The following is a 15,905-nucleotide window of genomic DNA, read 5'->3' as shown; positions in this document are numbered from 1 at the left end:
ACGTCATCGTATCTTTCCGTGGCATGCTGGGACATGTAGTCTCCCGCTGTTTGTGTTGTATGCAACACGGAAGTGACGTGGGTATGGCTCCTAGTGCCTTATGGGGCATGTAGTTCGTATTGTCCACTTTCACATAGGTACAATTTCGTCACCCGGAAGTGACGTATCGCAATGCACAGTACCATAGGATTTGTAGTTCGGCAAATTGCTGATATAGAATACAGTGTATACGGAGGGGAAAAAATAATAAATAAATAAATAAGCAAGCATGATAATATCTCAAAAGTACCTGTGGCATATATTAAAAAGATAACCAATAAACAGAGATAATAAGAATATGTATGGATATCAAACATAGGAAATATGGGCATGTATACAGATACATAAAGGGTGGACACGATTATAATAAAAGAGACAGCAGGGGCATATATCAAAAAAGGTGGCCAACATTTATAGAGTAAAAATATGGACAAATAGTATGAGTATATATAAAAAATATATACAAATATAAATATAAAAACGGTGGACATAATTTTAAAATACCATGCATAAAGTGAACCATGCATAAGAGTTCTTAAAGTGGTACTCAAGAGGTGGTGTGTCTACAGTAGAAAAAATAGAATAAAAAAATATGCAGAGATAATATAAATATTAAAAAAAAAATAATAATAAAATAATATAAATACTATAAAAAGTTAAAAAGGTCAAACTCTGCATTTAAACCTTTTGGGTGGAGTGTGTCTAAAAAATAGACCCACTCCATTTCTTTCTTGCCCAATTTATTGATTATATCACCACCTCTCCAGTGTTTAGACAATTCTAAATCCAGACATGGAGTGACCGGGAGTCCAGACTAGTGATGTCACAGTGCTCTGTGTCATTTTACACAGCGTGGGAAAGTTCTTTAGAATTTTCCCACGCTGTGTAAAATGACAAAGAGCACTCTGATTGGCTTAAACCAGCCAATCAGAGTGTTCTTAGCCTAATTGCAGGGCGTAGCAAGGCTCAGTCTGCGCGGAGCCCTCCATGGGTGAAGATGGATTATTTTTTTTTGCGCTCAGTATTTTTTTTTTTTTTTTTTTTTAATTGCGTCGGTTCTTATGGCTTTTTATTTGGCCTTTTTTGGGGCTGAAAAAATAAGATTTTAGAAAAAAGAAGACGTCAAATGGTAAGTTGAATTTTTCTATACAGGTTAGTTATTTTATTCCCCCCTCACTATTTCTTAGGTTGAGGGGGTAGGTAGGGGGTAACTTCTTTTGGGGTGGGGAGGTGGGTGACTAGGGGCTTGGGGACCCCTAGTCACCTTTGATTGGGGGGGGATTTTTAGTTAGGGCCCCCACCCACCACTCAGGGGTGGGGGCTGGGGGGGGACAGTAGGTCCCCCCCTTATTGTTTTTTTTAGGGCCCCCACCCACCACTCAGGGGTGGGGGCCAGGGGGGGAGGACAGTAGGTCACCCCCTCATTATTTTTATGGCCCCCACCCACCGCGCAGGGGTGGGGGCGGAGGACAGTAGGTCCCCCCCATTGTGATTTATGGCCCCCACCCACCGCGTAGGGGTGGGGGCCGGGGGGAGGACAGTAGGTCCCCCCCTCATTATTTTTATGGCCCCCACCCACCATGCAGGGATGGGGGCCGGGGGGGAGGACAGTAGGTCCCCCCCTCATTATTTTTATGGCCCCCACCCACTGCGCAGGGGTGGGGGCGGGGGGAGGACAGTAGGTCCCCCCCTCATTATTTTTATGGACCCCACCCACCGTGCAGGGGTGGGGGCGGGGGGGTGGACAGTAGGTCCCCCACCCCAGTGTGTATCAGGGTTCCTGAGGACAGGTGTCAATCCATATCTGCCAAGTGACCCTATGTAGGGGGAACAGTCCCTATTCTGCTCTGTGTCAGTGTGTATCAGGGATCGTTAGGATAGGTGTCAATCCATATCTGCCAAGTGACCCTATGTAGGGGGAACAGTCCCTATTCTGCTCTGTGTCAGTGTGTATCAGGGATCCTTAGGATAGGTGTCAATCCATATCTGCCAAGTTTCCCTATGTAGGGGGAACAGTCCCTATTCTGCTCTGTGTCAGTGTGTATCAGGGATCCTTAGGATAGGTGTCAATCCATATCTGCCAAGTGACCCTATGTAGGGGGAACAGTCCCTATTCTGCTCTGTGTCAGTGTGTATCAGGGATCCTTAGGATAGGTGTCAATCCATATCTGCCAAGTGACCCTATGTAGGGGGAACAGTCCCTATTCTGCTCTGTGTCAGTGTGTATCAGGGTCTCTGAGGACAGGTGTCAATCCATATGTCAAGGTGTCAGTATGTCATATGTCAGGTGTCAATCCATATCCATTGTGATTTAGGAATGTTAGGTGATTTATGCCCTTTATGGATTAAAACCAGACTCTCCATCAACTGTGTAATTTTCCATGGGAGTTTTGCCATGGATCCCCCTCCGGCATGCCACAGTCCAGGTGTTAGTCCCCTTGAAACAACTTTTCCATCACTATTGTGGCCAGAAAGAGTCCCTGTGGGTTTTAAAATTCGCCTGCCCATTGAAGTCTATGGCGGTTCGTCCGGTTCGCGAACGTTTGCGGAAGTTCGCGTTCGCCGTTCGCGAACCGAAAATTTTGTGTTCGCGACATCACTAGTCCAGACAACACGTAACTTAGAGTTGTGCAACAATGTGGAAAGAATTAGCACACAACTTTTAGAAATACATATAAAAATGGCTACAAATGTATTTTGAACATTGTCCAGATTATGCAAAAACTAAGATATATTAATAAACAAAGCCACAAAACCCATGAATTTAATTTGCTCTGTTCCTCTGGTCTCTCACATCCAAGACGTGGGAATAGACTGCGATTTCTGTATATTTCAGCTCATATTTCCCCAATTCTTCTGAACACGGATTTCTCATAGTGATCCATGTATGGTCGCTCTATCCAGGCATAGCTGAGGCAGCTGATAGTAGAATCTTAAAATGAGAAAAATCGGAATTGAAAATGCCTACGTAAAAATGGATCTTCTGCCCAGAACAAAAATACATGACCAGCAATCCATCCATAGATAGCTGCAGGAGGCCAGGGATGGCTGGAAGATCCTAACTCTTCTGGATGATGTTTAAGGAACTAGAGTAGGCAAAAAGAAATCCTCTGAAAGTCATGCAGAAATTGGCCTTACAGATTTTTTCCCCTTAAATAATTTTACTAACTTTTTACGGCATTGTCTATAAAAAGCATAAAAAATTAATGGTAACTTCATCCAGGCTAGCCATTAAACCTAACTTATTTCTGAGGAAGAAGACATTTTTCATGAAAAATAATGAGCGGCTATGTCTTTCTTAGATGTTTTATTCTGTAAGTATCGCAGCTAGACAAATTAAGCATGGCATGATATACTTCTATATATGGTCTCATTAGCTTATTTTGAAACTGAACAGATCAAAATCTCTGCCAGCAATGGGTAGACTTCGAATGCTCAGATGTGTAGTGGACGGATATTAACCCATTATCTGCCAGAAAGAGTGTGCAAGTTTGTTGCCTATTCTTCAGGACATTAAAGGGTTAACACTCCCAGAGGATTCTTTGCAATCACTTTGCTGGATGGGACTTCGAAGTTCTTTCCTCTTATGGATTTTAATTTGCATCACCCTGTGAGTGTATTTTAGAACTGGTCGTAAGCAGGATAAGTTTGTTTCAGGTAGGCTGATTTTATCTACTGTTTTATGGAGCCATAGCAAGCATGTGTGCATCTTGCAATTTAAATATGCATTACACAGTGACAGTGCTAGCACTTCCTCGGATATTTCCACAGAGATGCATCTTATGTCCCGTCTGGCTACAAAAGTGCTTTTCATTATATAATAAAGATAATATTTTAACCCCTTAAGGACACACGACATGTGTGACATGTCATGATTTCCTTTTATTCCAGAAGTTTGGTCCTTAAGGGGTTAAAGCATTGACACCAATACACCCTAAGACAAATAAGTCAATGGGACCTGATGGAATACACCCAAAGCTATTAAAAGAGCTTAGTGGTGTACTAGCAAAACCATTAACAGATTTATTTAACCAATCATTGATAACAGGAGTAGTCCCAGAAGATTGGAAGTTAGCGAATGTTGTGCCCATTCACAAGAAAGGTAATAGGGAGGAGTCGGGCAACTATAGGCCAGTAAGCCTAACTTCAGTAGTGGGGAAAGTGATGGAAACCATGTTAAAGGATAGGATTGTTGAACATCTAAAAACACATGGATTTCAAGATCAGAGACAACATGGGTTTACTTCAGGGAGATCATGCCAAACTAATCTTATTGATTTTTTTGATTGGGTAACTAAAATTATAGATCAGGGTGGTGCAGTAGACATTGCTTACCTCGATTTCAGTAAGGCTTTTGACACTGTTGCACATAGAAGGCTTATCAACAAACTACAATCTTTGAGTTTGGATTCCAATATTGTTGAATGGGTAAGGCAGTGGCTGAGTGACAGGCAACAGAGGGTTGTAGTCAATGGAGTATATTCGAAGCTTGGGCTTGTCACCAGTGGGGTACCTCAGGGATCTGTACTTGGACCCATTCTCTTTAATATTTTTATTAGTGATATTGCAGAAGGTCTTGATGGTAAGGTGTGTCTTTTTGCGGATGATACTAAGATATGTAACAGGGTTGATGTTCCAGGAGGGATAAGCCAAATGGAAAATGATTTAGGTAGACTAGAAAAATGGTCAGAGTTGTGGCAACTGACATTTAATGTGGATAAGTGCAAGATAATGCATCTTGGACGTAAAAACCCAAGGGCAGAGTACAGAATATTTGATAGAGTCCTAACCTCAACATCTGAGGAAAGGGATTTAGGGGTGATTATTTCTGATGACTTAAAGGTAGGCAGACAATGTAATAGAGCAGCAGGAAATGCTAGCAGAATGCTTGGTTGTATAGGGAGAGGTATTAGCAGTAGAAAGAGGGAAGTGCTCATGCCATTGTACAGAACACTGGTGAGACCTCACTTGGAGTACTGTACGCAGTACTGGAGACCGTATCTCCAGAAGGATATTGATACCTTAGAGAGAGTTCAAAGAAGGGCTACTAAACTGGTTCATGGATTGCAGGATAAAACTTACCAGGAAAGGTTAAAGGATCTTAACATGTATAGCATGGAGGAAAGACGAGACAGGGGGGATATGATAGAAACATTTAAATACATAAAGGGAATCAACACAGTAAAGGAGGAGACTATATTTAAAAGAAGAAAAACTACCACAACAAGAGGACATAGTCTTAAATTAGAGGGACAAAGGTTTAAAAATAATATCAGGAAGTATTACTTTACTGAGAGGGTAGTGGATGCATGGAATAGCCTTCCAGCTGAAGTGGTAGAGGTTAACACAGTAAAGGAGTTTAAGCATGCGTGGGATAGGCATAAGGCTATCCTAACTATAAGATAAGGCCAGGGACTAATGAAAGTATTTAGAAAACTGGGCAGACTAGATGGGCCGAATGGTTCTTATCTGCCGTCACATTCTATGTTTCTATGTTTCTATGTAAAAACAATTGCAAGGCTATTTTTTTCACTTGAAGTCTCCACAAAAAAGTAATAAAAAAAATGAGTCGTTATATTTGTATCATAGTAAAAAATGGAGGATATTCTGGAAAGGTAGACTTTGCAATCTGTAAAAAATAAAACATGTCAATGGCAGCAATTAATAAGGTTCTATAATTTGTTTTGGTACTCATTATGTAGAAGTGGGGGATATGCTGGAGATTGCTGAATACATGTATTTAAATGAGCCTTCCAGGCACCCATCATCTACATACTACACAATCCGTCTCACGTCATGTCAAACAGCATTCAGAAGTCATGTCTGCCAACAAAAACACAGAATTTACAAACCTTGCCCACTCAGCAGAAAGATTATTGACTAGCCTTCAAAAGAAAAAACATAGAAGGGGATTCATTTTTAGGTTTGTATAATCCTATACCAATTGCTGCTCAGTGTTAATAAAAAATAAAGAAGCAAAATTTAATAATTTTATTTTTTTATTCATTTATACTTTGCAGCAATATTGCGGTTTTAAAAGAAATTATACTGTATCAGATCTTGCAATACATCAAAAAAGCTCAGAAATATTAGCAGAGAAGGGTAAAAATACGCTTTATAATAGAAACCTATAGAGTTATTCACTTAAGTCCTAACGGCCCCATACTAAGTGGGGTAAAAACATCCTGCTGTTTACAGGGCGATTCGGACCAGCAAAATCTGGACATTGTTCACGCTCCAAACTCTGGCCAAGATCTCAGCCTGACCAAATGCCACCAAATGTCTGTGAAATGGACCAGAATGCTTTAAATCTGGGCTCAGATGCTCCTAATCTAGGCCTTGATTTAAAAAGGTTTGTACCAGTGGGCAAATAGTTAAATGCCTTTGGTGGTACGAAGGTTAATTATATGGTGGCTGGCCAGCATTTTCTAGCCACTACATGAAATAGTTCAAATTAATAAGGAAAGAAATTATACCCTTTCAGGAATCAACAAAACTCCAATATTACTGTAAGGGAGACTTAAAACCTCCCGATGCACCTTCTGCTTAGCGGCAGGTGAAGGCAAGTCAACTAAATGTTTAAAACTAGCGAGTGGACAGCCATTGCTGCCTAGTCACTAGAAAGGCCTGACTCCATCTCACTTCTCTCGAGACTTGGCTGTCAGAGAGGTTGGTTTACTGGCTTTTACTAATATTGCATAGCATGAATCATTATCCCACACAATGTAATAGCTGGTATAACATGGGAAAGCCTGTAAAAGGGAGAACTCAGTCTGAGAAGACCTCGCAGAGCAAAGATGGATTCATTTTGTTGCGTTGTGTTTTTTTTGTTTTTGTTTTTGCCAACGGTTTTGACATTAATGGCTGTGTGTTGAGTTATTTTGAGGGGACAGCAAATTTTCACTGTTATACAGGCTGTACACTTACTACTTTACATTGTAGCAGAGTGTCTTTTCTTCAGTGTTGTCACAAGAAAAGATAAAATATAAAAAAATGTGAGAACTGGAAGTCCTGGGTGCCTTCTTACCTGAAAGATTCAGCCCATGAGTTGCCCTCCCTTTGCCCATCTGCTCTGCACCTTTGCCTTCTCTGACCCTGGCACTCATATTAAGGAAGATTTTAGATTAGTCGCTAGTGATAGGATCAGGGCCGTTTGAAGGAATTTGGGGGCCCCAAGCAAAACGGACATGGAGGCCCCCACATGCACGCTCAAGGTCTGGGCCCCCCGGCGCCTGCACCCGGGTCTCCCCCCCCCCCCCCGCCAAGTCCGCCCACAGGGAGGCAGTGTCTGCAGGGCCGGTGCAAGGATTTTTGCCGCCCTAGGCAAAAGTAAAGTTTGCCGCCCCCATGTGACATCACAGTGCCCCACCCATATGATCTGCCATGTTAACTAACACAGTGCTGCAGTGCCGCCGTGTTTACAATAAAAGGCCTGCAGGGACAGGCTATAGACACCAGAACCACTACATTAAGCTGCAGTGGTTTTGGGGACTATAGTGTCCCTTTAATGTGAGGTAAATTAGAGATTAGTGCCACGAATAATATACTAGATTGCCTACTTACAACCAGATGAGGATGATGATGGGCTTCAGCTGCCGTCTGGCTCCACTGGTCTGGTGTAGAACAGGCTCTCTGGAGGCGGTTTGTAACTGCTGTCACAAAAATCAATGTTCTGGGAGAACGGGAAGCAGCTAAATTTTTTGAGGGCCATTTACACAGCTCAAGGTCTGGGTCCCAGGGTCCACCTTCATGTTCCACCAATGAGTTTGTTCACAGGGGTGTGTGGGGGGGGGGGAGGGGGGATGTCCTGATGTGTGTAAGGAATGCATTGTGTGAATCTGTGTTTGTATGTGTAAGGGCTGCAAGGTGAGTTTGTGTATGTATGGGATGCAGTGTGTGTGTCTGTAAGGCAGTGTTTCCCAACCCAGTCCTCAAGGCACACCTACCAGTCCAGGATTTAAGGATTACCCAGTTTTGTCTAAGGTGTTTTTAGAAAAAAAAGAAAAAACACCTTAGACACAACTGGGTCACCCCTAAATCCTGGACTGGTAGGTGTGCCTTGAGGACTGGGTTGGGAAACACTGCTGTAAGGGATGCACTGAGTGTGTGGAAGGGGTGCATTGTGTGTTGCTGTGTGTAAGGGATGCATTGCTTGTGTATGTGTGTCTGTGTGTAATGCATTGTGTGTTTTTCTGTGTGCAAGGGGTGCATTGTGTGTGTGTGTGTGTGTGTGATGGATGTCAATCTCTCCCCCTACCCCCGTCAATTTCCTTCTTCTCCCCCCTCTCCAATTTCCTTCTTCTCCCCCTCCCTCTCATTGCCTTCTCCCCCTCCAATTTCCTTCTTCTCCCTCTCCCTCTAATTTCCTTCCTTCTCCCCCCCTCCAATTTCCTTCTTCTCCCCCTCCCTCTCATTTCATTCCTTCTCCCCCCCTCCAATTTCCTTCCTCCCCCTCCAATTTCCTTCCTCCCCCTCCAATTTCCATCCTCTCCCCCTCCAATTTCCTTCCTCCCTCCCCCCCTCAAGTTTCCTTCCTCCCTCCCCCCTCAAATTTCCTTCCTCTCCCCCTCCCTCAAATTTCCTTCCTCTCCCCCTCCCTCAAATTTCCTCCCTTCCTCTCCCCCTCCCTCTCCCTCTCCCTCTCCCCCCTCCCTCAAATGTCCTCCCTTCCTCTCCCCCCTCCCTCAAATGTCCTCTCTTCCTCTCCCCCCTCAAATTCCTACCTCTCCCTCCCCTCCCTCAAATTTCCTTCCTCTCCCCCCTTCGAATTTCCTCCCTTCCTCTCCCCCCAAAAAATTTCCTCCCTCCCTCTCCCCCCCCCACTCCCTCAAATTTCCTCCCTCCGTCTCCCCCCCACTCCCTCAAATTTCCTCCCTCCCTCTCCCCCCCACTCCCTCAAATTTCCTCCCTCCCTCTCCCCCCACTCCCTCAAATTTCCTCCCTCCCTCTCCCCTCCACCCACTCAAATTTCCTCCCTCTCCCCCTCACCCACTCAAATTTCCTCCCTCTCCCCCCCACCCACTCAAAGTTCCTCCCTCTCCCGCTCCCACCCACTCAAATGTCCTCCCTTGCCCCCCCACCCACTTAAATGTCCACCCTTCGCCCCCCCACCCACTCAAATTTTCTCCATCCCCCCTCCCTCAAATTTCCTCCCTCCCTCTCCCCCTCCATCCACTCAAATTTCCTCCCTCTCCCCCCCACCCACTCAAATTTCCTCCCTCTCCCCCCACCCACTCAAATTTCCTCCCCCCCACCCACTCAAATGTCCTCCCTTGCCCCCCACCCACTCAAATGTCCTCCCTTCGCCCCCCCACCCACTCAAATTTTCTCCCTCCCCCCCACCCACTCAAATTTTCTCCCTCCCCCCACTCAAATTTTATCCCTCCCCCCACCCACTCAAATTTTCTCCTTCCCCCCCAACCCCCCACCCACTAAATTTTTTTCCCTCCCCCAACCCCCAACCCACTCAAATTTTCTCCCTCCCCCCCACCCACTCAAATTTTCTCCCTCCCCCCCCAACCCCCCACCCACTCAAATTTTCTCCCTCCCCCCAACCCCCAACCCACTCAAATTTTCTCCCTCCCCCCACTCAAATTTTCTCCCTCCCCCCCTCCAATTTCCTCCCTCCCTCTCCCCCACTCACTGATATGTCCTCCCTGTCGGCTGGCCCTGCTGACACCCGGCGGGCGCGCGAGGGAGCACTCTCCCTGGCTGAGTGCTTCCTCTTCAGCTCCCTCGCGCGCCGCGTACTGATGCCGGAGCCGGAAGATGACATCATCTTCCGGCTCCGGCATCAGTACGGTGCGCGAGGGAGCTGAAGAGGAAGCACTCAGAGCGAGGAGAGTGCTCCCTCACGCGCCCGCCGGGTGTCAGCAGGGCCAGCCTCTGGGGGGCCCTGAGGTGACCGGCTGCTGGGCCCCCCAGGAGAAGAGGCTGGCCCAGTGGGTACATACCGGGCCCCCTGCGACCCGGTATGTACCCACTGAATGTGGGGCCCGGACGACCTGAGCAGTCCGGGCCCCCCAGGACCGCATGCCCCTGCCGGCTCTGCTTGGGGCCCCAAGCAGTTGCTTGTTTTGCCTGTCGGGTAGCGACGGGCCTGGATCGGATGTCCACTGAGAGCTTGATCGAGTTTTAGAAATGTACAATAATAGTTGTCTAGTTCAGAATGTTTACTGAAGGAATTTCTATCATTTTCATTTGCTATTTTGTAATAAAAAACAGATTAAAAAAACAAAAAACAAACGAACACATCTTACTTATCTAAATACAAGACAAACTGCGGAAGGCAATAGAAGTCTAAAAATTCTAAGTTTGACATTAGCGAAGCAGCTTCAAACCTTTAAACCAAACAACTCTAAAAATCATATTACGAGGCAGGCGAAAGGTGTTCTGGGCGAAATTAATAATTACAGAAACATAGGCTCTGTGATACTGCATTACAAATCATTTCGAAGCCCCTCTGTGAAAAGGTTGCAATTGATTTGCCCATTCATAATTGAGAGTGACTAAAATGAATGTATTAAAAATGGCCTGTCAAGAAAGGAGCATTAGTGACTCATTTTATATTCACCACTTGTCTGACCTCATGGGGAAGCACATGTTGTCCTTGCCTTATATGCCAAAAATACACATTTCAATCCATAGAGAATTTGATTAACCTGAACGAAGTACAACACGACCACTGAATAACTGCATGAATCGCCTGAGCAACTTATAGTCCTTTCCTTGCAATCGTCAAAGAATTCACCTGCTCTTTGATCTGGTAGCTTTTCTCTCGGGGGTGAAGTTACACATTGGTGAAACAGAGAGATTAATGAAGGAAACAGGGTTTTGTGTTAAATTTATGAGAAAATTGCAAAGTTTAGACCGAAATAAGCAAGATTAAATAATATTTGAGAATTATTGTTTTTTTCAGCCATGCCTATTATGGTCTTAAATTTTCCTTGCCAGTTCAGACTAGTTCCCCGGTTCGAGACTAAAACATAGAGTGTGAAGGTCTATAATCCATAGTGTTCGCGGTTTTTGTATTTTCAAAATAAGCTTTATTTTCAAAATAAGAAATTGGCAAATGTAAACCAAATGACCTGTTTGCTGTTGTGGGCCCAGACACAGCTGACAGATTAAGTCCATGAGTTGCCCTCCCAAGATATGTTAACATCAGTTATTTGTGGATGAGATTCCCCAAACCTTGATAGGGCATTATGCTGCCTAGAAACTGTTTTTTAAGGATAGTAATAAATGTGTTGCCATGACTACTATCAATGCGTAGTAATGAATTACAATTCCCGTCCTGCCCTGGGACATTTTGTAAGGCATTACATCATATCTTCCCGTAGTCTAAATTACAGGGAGAAATTCACCTTGGAAAACAAATTATTCACTAACACATTAATTGTCGGAATTACTAAGAGATTGTGAATTGTAGAACAAAATAGTTGAATTGTAATAATTCTGTCCGCTTTGTTGACTGTGTAACTATTTTGGCTTCAATTTGCAATTTTCAGGCACATTTTTACAATAGCAAACTTTATAATGACATCTTTACAGTGTGGGGACACTCGGGTTTTAAAGTTAAGGGGGAAGGGTGGTGATGCACCGCAATTCAACATTTAAAAGTTTAGTAAATAACCCTGATTGGGATTGGATTTTATTAGATATTGATTTTCCTGCAGTTTTAAGTCCTTTTATTACACACAAAAAAACAAAAAAAAACACAAAAAAAACCACCACTGTTAATTCAATAAACTTGAATTTTGCAACGGCTAAGCATTTTCAAGGTTAATTTGCTCTAATATTCTTTGAACAAAAAAATCATCATTTTCCTTTTTATTCCTAAGATAACAATGGTAAGTGCTTAAAGTATCTAATTTTAAACACATTTTAAAGACTATTATTTTGAATAGCCTGAGAGTGAGAGAGAGAGAGAGAGAGAAAGAGAGAGACAGTGCTTTTGCTCCCTGGAAGCTGCTAAATAGAATAAAGTGTTACTTGTGCTTTCTATATAATTGCAAATTTGGATTATTTGAAATCTAAACAATATTGTTAATGTAGCATATACACTGTGTTACAATGCTGGAGATGTTTATTTTCTTATTTATATCACTTATAAATGTATAAGGGTAAAATGATTTCAATTCTATACTTTGTTTAGTTGTAAGCAGTGTTACTCAGTGTTAAACTAGTAACAGATAGTACATAGAACGTAAAAATGTGCCTGCAAATGAAATAGCTGGTTGTGTAAACCTGAAGAAACGTTTGGAATAAATATAACTGCTTTCGTGTGTAACCCTTTTTTGCCCTGCTCCTGGCAACAAGCCGTAGCTAGCAGCAGTTACACCTCCTTCTGTGGCTGACCGGGATCCTGAGCCTCCGCTATAGTTGGGAGATCGGGACATCTTGTTCTGACGCAGTGCCTCCACTCAGTGCAACTTCTATTTATGGGGAACCCACCCCACTGAGTAGATGAGTACCCTCCACTTAATAACTCAGAGACATGGAATAAATACAGACATGGGAATAAACACTGTATTGTGGTCAAAGGGATACACATATAACAATGCAGTCCCTGGCTAATGTTAAACACAGTCACAGGAGTCTTTAGCAGCAGGAATGCAGACAACAAACTTCTCTTATTAACATTAATAACTACATCTGAACAGTTAAACTCCTAGGTACCTGCAGGTAAATGATGTGCACAACGTTGGGGCCCTTAGGTGTAGGTAGCGCTACCCAGGTACAGTTATAAGGGAGAATCCTGAAGCAATCTCTGGGTGACTTCTGTAACTGCAGATATTTCCAGAGAGATCCAGCAGAAGGTAGGACAGCAGCAGAACAGCAATGGCAATCCTTTCTCTTCCTTCTGCTGGCAGGATGCAAGAGCTCATTCACACTCCTGCAGGAAGTCCCAGAATCTGCAGGGAGCTGGACATTAAATGACAGTCTTCCAATTCTCCTAGCAGAGCAGTAGACCGTCTCCAACTTCTTGTAGTTGCAGTGCATTAGCCTTCCCCTGTTATTATCTCACTGTCCCAGCAGTAATAGACCATATAAACAGGTAGGAACACACTTTCTTTATAGCAGACTCAGAGAACATGGCTTCTCCCCTGTCCTCTTCCTACTGCCCTCCTAGCCCTTCCTCCTCACAAGACAGGGCAGAGGGCAAAGTTCAATATCTCAAAACTTAAAGTAAAAACAGTAAAATATAGCAGTCTGTTACACGTGCAAACTACCATAGGGCCATATGACAGGCCAGAGAGATTTGTTAAAACACCAGAAATCGCACTGAAATGCAACTCGCTGTATAAATATTTTGGACGGGTTTTTGTCCTTGCGTGGAAGCCAGTAAAACGCTAAAATGGTTGTCTATTTATAATGATTGATGGCTGTTTCCACCTTACAAATCTTAAACTCGAATGACTGATAATCAGAGAGTTTTAACGTCTTCCAATGAGATTGAATACTAAAAGCTAATTAACCATTGTTTTTTAACTTAGAGTGTAAAACTTAGCATGTGCCACTATCTGACTTACAAATGTGCCTACCTTACCTATTTGTAAATAGAAAAGTGCAAGTTAACCACTGTGAATGCTCAGACATCCTATAATAAAATATACATTTATTCTGTGTTTAAGTATATTTAAGATTTATGAACTACAGCCTGTGAAATTTGGCAAGCCAGGTGGAAACTCTAGGGACAACCTGCTCAGAAACTCACAGGTGGAGTGAGTGTGTGTTAAGCGAACCTTTTATTGTATCCTGATGGATTTACTATGGTGATTAATATTGAAAAAGGCTTTTTTCTTGATGCCCACCCAGTTGGCAAAGCGGATAATGCTAATTGGTGGGCAGTAAAGGGGAATATGCGTTTAGTGCAAGCATGATATGCAGCTTTTGCCCAAGGGCACCTGTCGGTATTTTTAGCCACATATATTTACTGGCTGGAATTAACAATGTTTAAAGGGATCCTATAGTGCCAGGAAAACAAAGCCGGTTTCCTGGTACTAAACGTTCCTACAGTTCCCTCCTCCCTCGTGCCCCCTCCCACAGCACTGAAGGGTTTAGAACCACTTTAATCACTTACCTTTATCCAATGCCGATGTCCCTTGGCGCTGGGTCAGTCTCTGTCCATGCTCCTCCCCCGCCGACTTCAGCCGGCAGGGGAGACCTTACGCTCATACGTTGCAATAACCACGCTCGCATTAGGATTTCCCCATAGGAAAGCATTAATCAGTGCTTTCCTATGGGGATTCCAGTGATGCTGGAAGTCCTCATGCAGAGCGTGAGGACGTCTAGCATCGTTTAGATGACCAAAATTTGTCTAAGAACCCAGAAGTCCCTCTAGTGGCTGTCTGGTAGAAATAAAAGGGAATCATGACGGATTATTTCTGTCATGTGTTCTTTTAAAGGAACATTTACTCAGAGCCAAAATTATGAAGGGCTTATTTTATTATTTTTGCAGCAATTTAGTGCTTGAATATGCTTAAAGGAACAATATAGTGTTAGGAATAGAAACATGTATTCCTCACTCTATAGCCATGGTATGGCTGTTTAGGTGCCTGACACCCATCCAATCATGCTGATCCAGGCAACAAAGAAGCAATAAAATATGTTTCTTGAGATATGGATACTCACATTTTTGTCCAAATGCTGCTAAGCTAAAGTTAAGCTTATACATCTATAATGGAAGACTTATCCATCAATACGCTGATTTCTAACTGTACCTGCCAAGTCCCCATTGATTATCCATATGGAAGAGAAAACCATTAATCAGATCTGTTCCATAAATACATGCATTCCAAACAGAGACTCATTTGTCATGTTTCACAAAGCAATGTGGTCTGTAAAATCATATTTTCGAGATTACCAAGTCTTTCCAGCAGGTATAATAAAGACTGCATGAACAATGCATTATGAGACAATTCCAATAAATAAACATGAATGTCTATGGAATTTTGATCGGCTGTACAGGTGTATTGGACGTTTCGAGTCCTTTATATACAGATGCTTATAAAAATAATAATGTCTCTTTTCTAAATCTTTAATAGTTTATTCTATTAAACAAATGGATATTATAGAACAGGAATTGAACATTAGTATCATGAGTCCTTTTACAATATTTATTAACAATAAATGGATTACATTAAATGTAATAAAAAGATATGATGAAAACTGTTTTTTTAAATGTAAAATATATGCAAACTATAATAATGCATTTGTTAACATTGGTGAGAATTGAAATAGATTCAATGGTTCCATTTTTTTTACATTGTCTATCATGTCTGGCCACCAGAACATATTGCTTTATTTTTGTATCGACTTTTCTAAATCAGCTCTCAGGCTTCCGTATTTGCGAAGATGGCAGGAATGTAAGCTGGACCAGTGCCTGTGGGACTCCATTTAAGAATTAAATAGTTTGAAAATGGACGCGTAAGAAGATTCCGTCAGTTCATTGACATGAAAGTGGTTTTGGTGCCCAGGGAGGTCCTTTTATATTGTTACAAAGTTCCCTCACAGTTGAGTCAATCCCAGGTTTAAAGACTCTTCCTTTGCTATTTTCTACTGTGCAGAAATGTGTTTTACTGAAGCATAAGTTGTCTTAGAGTTTCATTTGAACTGATTTTCAAGGCCAAACGTGTCTGTCAGGAGGAAAAAAGGAGCGTACAATAAGAGACTCAACCAGCCTGAGGACTTCACATTGTTTGTGTTTGTTTGAGAATTGCAGTGGAAGTTGCCAGATTCACGACCAAACACAGAAGGCTTCAACATTTGTCTGCAGATCAGGATCCTATTAAAAACTAGTTCTACACATTGGCTAGTTATTGTGTTTTCTATGAGATTTTGTATGTTTTCCTCTGAGCTTATAA

Source organism: Pelobates fuscus, chromosome 12 (genome assembly GCF_036172605.1).
Source record: "Pelobates fuscus isolate aPelFus1 chromosome 12, aPelFus1.pri, whole genome shotgun sequence".
NCBI lineage: Eukaryota > Metazoa > Chordata > Amphibia > Anura > Pelobatidae > Pelobates > Pelobates fuscus.
The sequence above is the reverse complement of the archived record's forward strand: the minus strand, read 5'-3'. Positions refer to the sequence as shown.